The sequence below is a fragment of the Chrysochloris asiatica genome, unplaced genomic scaffold (genome assembly GCF_000296735.1).
Source record: "Chrysochloris asiatica unplaced genomic scaffold, ChrAsi1.0 scaffold00172, whole genome shotgun sequence".
NCBI classification, from domain to species: Eukaryota; Metazoa; Chordata; class Mammalia; order Afrosoricida; family Chrysochloridae; genus Chrysochloris; species Chrysochloris asiatica.
This window is the reverse complement of record NW_006408690.1, coordinates 2,248,380-2,253,301: the sequence shown is the minus strand read 5'-3', so window position 1 is coordinate 2,253,301 and position 4,922 is coordinate 2,248,380. Positions and strand designations below refer to the sequence as shown.

The window sequence follows — 4,922 nt, the reverse complement described above, 5'->3', positions numbered from 1 at the left end:
GTACAACAGAACAAAACACTACCTGATCCTGGGCCAACCTCACAATTGTTGCCACACTTGAGCCCATTGATGCTGCCACTTTGACAATCCATCTTGCTGGGAGTCTTCCTCTTTTCTCCTGACCCTCCACCTTACCAAACATGATATCCTTCTCCAGCTACTGGCCCCTCCTGACAATATGTCTGAAGTATGAGAGATGAAGTTGGCTATCCTGGCCTCCAAGGAGCACTCTGGCTATACTTCTTCCAACATAGATCTGTTGGTTCATTTGGCAACCCATGGCACTTTCAATAGTCTCCTCCAACACCATAACTCAAAAGCATCAATTCTGACTCATAGCTACCCTGGATTTCCAAGATTGTAAATCTTTAGGAGAGCAGAAAGCCTGGTTTCCAATCTTTAAATCTTTACAGCAGTAGAAAGCCTCATGGTAGACTCAATTCGGCAACCTTGTGGTTAGCAGTCCAGTATTTATCCTACACAGCCACAGGGAAGAAAGCAATAATCAAAATAAAGATGGTGACTATTATGATCATTTGGAGTCCTGGTGTGGCCTTTAGGATAAACACTGGAACAAAAGATTGACTTGAACCTCAAAGTGTCAGTTCAAACTCCCCAGTGCTCCTGGAACCCTATACAGAGTCGCTGAATCAGAAAGTACTCCATGGCACTTAACAACAATAAAGTTATGATAATTTAAAATTATACCATGCTCTTGGGAAATAAATAGGATTTCTTAATTTATCTTGAAAAGGAGTCCTGGTAGAATTTTGAGTTACACACTGGCCTGCTAACTACAAGGTCAATAGTATGAAATCCACCAGCTACTCCATGGGAGAAAGATGAGGATTTCTCTCCCAAAAAGATTTACAACCTTGGAAAGCCTATGGTGATGGTGTGCCGTGGAGTCGGTTCCGACTCATAGTGACCCTGCATAGGGTTTCTGAGGCTGTAAATCTTTATGGGAGCAGAAAACCTCATCTTTCTCCCATGGAACTACTGGTAGTTTTGAACTGCTGACCCTGAAGTTAACAGCCCAACTCATAACCACTATGCTACCAGAGATCCTCTAGAAACACTCTATAGGATTGCTATGAACTGTGGAACTCACTGGATAGCACATAGCAACAGCAACAGCATTAATTCTGCAACTGGCTTTTGTAGCTTCTTGAATACTCAGATTTTTCTTTCTCAGTGTGAGCTAATTTTTTATCCTCAAAAGAAACTAAACAACCCAGAAGCAGTATTAGATGTTTTGAATAATCGTTTACTAAAAGCATTGCCATGTTCTTTATTGGTTTAACAATGAAAAATATAGTGCTTCTGGAGTTAGCTGCTTCAGCCATGTCAGGATCATGGAAATAAACCCAGGGACTTAATAGGCTCCAATCCAAACTTTGCCCCCACTGCTGCTAGAGTGAAGTTTCTTGTGTCCTTTTAAATGAATGAAGACTGATAGAAATGTATCCAAAATAGTGAGTTCTAGCTCTGGTAGGGTAGTAATTACAAATTGGGCTGCGATCCTTAAGGTCAGCAGTTCGAAACTACCAGCTGTTCTGTGGGAGAAAGATGAGGCTTTCTGCTCCCGTAAAGATTTACAGCCTCGGAAACCCTGTACAGGATCACTATGAGTTGGTTCCGACTCCACGGCACATAACCACTACCACCCAAAGCAAATGAAATGTTTTCATTTGAAATTCCAGCAGCACAGTTTTATCTTCAAACCAAAATCATAAACAAAAACAGAAAGTAAACACACATGGAACTTCAATAATGAGATAGAATCCAATGAGATCAAGTCCATGAATGGATCTAATATAATACAATCAGCTCTGTAGTGAGGTTTTCTCTGAATAGCCAATCAGTTCAAAGGGGCGTGTCCTGAGGGTGTGGTTTGCATGCAGTATATAAATGAATGTTCCAGCAGGGTTCTCTCTCATTCCGGATTCTGCCTCTTAGGACTGGAATCACCAGGAAGTCATGTGTCCTGTTATTTACTGAGAGAACCTCTTGGAGAACCAGGTAACTGATGCAGGATGGAAACGGGACATTCGAGAGTTCTCAACTTTGTGGAAATCGACTTTGGAACAAAATGGCACAAGGTGGTTTCGTGTCTGCATAGCAGTCATCAGCAGCTGCTTTAGAAAATCACAGAGAACACCAATTCCAAGGGGGAGCTGGATTTAGAAGACGTCTTTTTCTTCTAAACCATCCCATTGACTTTTTTAACCCATGCCACTGACGGAAGATTCCTGGTGTCTCCCCTGGTTCCTGTCCATTCACCTAGGAACTGGTGTGTACGAGGGGTGCCCATCTGATTGGCTTGCTCTTCCCTGGAGTCATCAGAATCAGAGTGGTCCACTCCAGTCCAGAAAAACCTCCTTCTGTCAAGAGAAACCAACAACTGAAAACAAGGAAATAAAGAAAGAAACTGAGAGAGCACAGTGGCAGTTGGATGAGAAAGATTTCCCTCCTTTGAATCCACAAGAAGGCACACAGAATCTGCCACCCAGACCTCTTGCCACTCCTTCTGGAGCTTGGAGCAAACCACTTGTTACCAACCACACCTCCAATCTGCCAGTCACCAGTGGAGTTCTCAAAGCAGGTCCTGCCCCTCAATTCTCTTCACCAGTGTCTCAGCACACACTCCCACAGCAATCGCCAGCTGAGCTCGTGGCTAAGCCAGTGCCACCCCCTGCCACTGGCCTCTCTTCACCAGTGTCTCAGCAGGCCCTCCACGTCAATCATCAGCTGAGCTTGTTCCTAAGTCAATGCCACCAGCCAAGTCCTGTGCCCTGAAAGTTAGCAGAATGAACGGAAAAAACGGACGCTGCTCCTCTAGAGACAAGACTTACTCAACAACAACCCTGGGGATACTGACCACATCCAAATGTTGAAGTTCCAGGGAGTATCTGTCCAGCTCCTCTCAGGTGACCAATCTGATCCATACAACTACCACCAGGAAGAGGAAGTCCCTAAGGGCTCTGAAGAATGACAGAAATGAAGATGTGTCTGATACCAGAGTTAAGAAAAGATGTGGACCAGTGAAGGAAAGGAAAGGCCTTCCTGTGTTGTCTGCAAGCAGAAAACTGGCTGTTGAAAGCAATGGGATGCCAGCAAACTCCAGAAAATGATAAGGACTTTCTTCCCATCATAGAGGATGAGATCAGAGAGTTCCATGCAAAGATGGAGATAGTGAAAAGAAATGGCTTTCTCAGGAGCCAAAGGTCCACCTTGCTCTCTGCCCTGAGAAGAGGCCATGCAGCAGGGTTTGAAGATAAGGAGGCAGACACTGACAGCAGCGACACCTTTGATGACAACTCCTGGATGTAGGATCAGAAGAGCTCACGGTGAACTGTGACAAGGGACTCTGGAATGGACAGTGTTTCGTTGTGTCGTGCACTGGGGCAGCGACACCTCTGATGACGACTCCTGGATGTAGGATCAGAAAAGCTCACAGTGAACTTAGACCAGGGACAAAAGAACTGGAACTGGGCCTCTGTGAAGCATCCTTAAAAGACCAGATTTGCCTTTCTGGAGTAAAGACATATTCCACAATGAGACCAACTTTTGTTACTGTCTATTTCCTTGCTTTCCACATCAGACACATACATTTCTGTGCTAGGAAACAGTTTTAAATGTTTCCATAATAAGAATTCTGCAAAGTCAATTATTTGTTCATTACAAATACCTTCTTTAGACAGCATAAGAGATGACTATACACATGGACCTCCCCAGATGGAATACTTAGAAATCAAATTGACTACATCTGTGGAAAGAGACACTGGAAAAGCTCCATAACATCAGTCAAAACAAGGCCAGGGGCAGAATGTGGAACAGACCATCCATTGCTCATATGCAAATTCATACTGAAGCTGAAGAAAATGAAAAGAGTCCACGAGAGCCAAAATATGACCTTGAATATATCACACCTGAATTTAGAGATCATCTGGAGAACAGATTTGATACATTAAACACTAAAGACCGAAAACTATAAGAGTTGTGGAATGACATAAAGAACATCATACAGAAAGAAACCAAAAAGTTATTAAGAAGACCAAAAAGAAGGAAAAGATCAAAATGGATGTCAGAAGAGACTAAAACTTGCTCTCCAGTGTAGAGATGCTATAGCAAATGGAAGAAATGAGGAGTTACAACAGCTGAGCAGAAAATTTCAAAGATCAGCTTTATAAGATCAAGTCAAATATTACAATAAAGTGTGCAAAGATCTGGAGACAGAAAACCAAAAAGGAAGAACATGCTCAGCATTTCTCAAGCTGGGGGAACTGAAGAAAAAATTCACCCTAGACTTTCATTATTGATGGATTCTCTGGGTAAATTATTGAATGATGCAGAAAGCATCAAAAGAAGATGGAAGGAATACAGAGTCATTGTACCAAAAGGAAATGGTTGATGCCCAACCATTTCAAGAGGTAGCATATGATCAAGAGCCAATGATACTGAAGGAGGAAGTCCAAGGTACATTGAAGGAATTGGCAAAGAACAAGACACCAGGAATTGATGGAATTAAAATAGAAGTCCTTCAAGAAAGTGAGGCGGCACAGGAGGCACTCACTCATCTATACCAGGAAATTTGGAAGACAACTATCTGGCCAACTGATTGGAAGAGATCCATATCTGTGCCCATTCCAATGAGAGGTGACCCAATGGAATGCAGAAATTGTCAAATAATATCTTTGATATCCCATGCGAGTAAAGTTTTACTAAAGGTAATACAGAAATGGCTGTACAACGAGGGATATCATTGCTGATGTCTGATGGATCTTGGCTGAAAGCAGAGAATATCAGAAAGATGTTTACCTCTGCTTTATTGACTATGCAAAGGCTTTCGATTGTGTGGATCATGACAAGCTATGGATAACATTGCGAAATATGAGTATTCCAGAACACTTAATTGTTGT

The 4,922-nt window shown here is 42.6% G+C and overlaps 1 pseudogene; it reads left to right on the top strand.

The window, feature by feature from the left end:
- Nucleotides 1-3,105: 3,105 nt before the first annotated feature.
- Nucleotides 3,106-4,922, top strand: part of LOC102816936 — a 6,491-nt pseudogene continuing 4,674 nt past the window's right edge.